Source organism: Marmota monax, unplaced genomic scaffold (genome assembly GCF_021218885.2).
Source record: "Marmota monax isolate L192 unplaced genomic scaffold, Marmota_monax_Labrador192_F-V1.1 WCK01_AAM20220418_F8-fsc00296, whole genome shotgun sequence".
NCBI lineage: Eukaryota > Metazoa > Chordata > Mammalia > Rodentia > Sciuridae > Marmota > Marmota monax.
In genome coordinates, this window is record NW_026694723.1 from 1244187 (window position 1) to 1245038 (window position 852).

At 65.5% G+C, this 852-nt stretch overlaps 1 non-coding gene across 1 annotated transcript; it reads right to left on the reverse strand.

Annotated features, from left to right (window-relative positions):
* Positions 1-274: 274 nt before the first annotated feature.
* On the reverse strand, positions 275-346 carry Trnat-cgu (transfer RNA threonine (anticodon CGU)). Its single transcript has one exon. It is a non-coding gene; the product is annotated as a tRNA-Thr (tRNA).
* Between the last annotated feature and the right edge of the window lie 506 nt (positions 347-852).

Here is an 852-nt window from a genome sequence, read left to right on the forward strand (position 1 = left end):
CGCAAAACCTAGGCCGCAGCTCCGGCGCCCCCACAAAAAAACCGAGAACCGGCTGGCCACACCACGCCCACCGCGGAGCAGGGGAGTCGGTGAAGACGATCGCCTACTGGAGTGGCTCAGCTGGGGGAGAGCTGCCTGGCCCTGCGGCGTACCTAGTTGTTCAGAAGTGATTAGGAGGAAGGACCGGAGGACGCCGGAGCAGAATCCAAAAGGGAAAAAAATGCCACACAGAGGGTCGCAAGGAGCTCCTAATAGCAGAGCCCACTTCCACCCCAGGCACGGACGGGGTTCGAACCCGCGATCTTCGGTTTACGAGACCGACGCCTTACCACTTGGCCACCGCGCCTGACAGCCAAGCGAGCAGTGCAAGCTCTCAGTGGAGGGGAGGTGGCGCAGGCGCGGAGGGCGGCGCGGGCCGCTTCGCCTCGCTCCGCCCCTCCAGGCTGCCGGCCACCCGGGCTAGCGATCCGAGCGCGGATCCGTCCTTTCCGGGTCTCGGCCTGGCACCCCAACCCTGCCAGCCCGAATCCCAGCGCATCTCCTGTCCCCAGCCCTCCCCAGGGCACAGTGCACCTGCAGCAAGCAAGAGGCCAGTGGTAGACTCCAAGGTGGCCGGCGCGCAAGTGTGGGAGAAAAACTTGGATGGGCGCTCTGAGAACAAAGCAGGGAGTCCCGAGGGATAGGGGCCAAGCTCCGGGGCGACGGGAGGTGACTTTCTCTCGCCGAGCCAGCAGCTGCCTGGGGACAGCCAAAACCTCCCCCTCCAACCCCGCAGGGTTCTCAGTGCGGAGAAGACCGAGTACATCTCCGCCGAGGCAGGACGGCCTCGCCTGGAGGAAGCGCTTTGGGCAT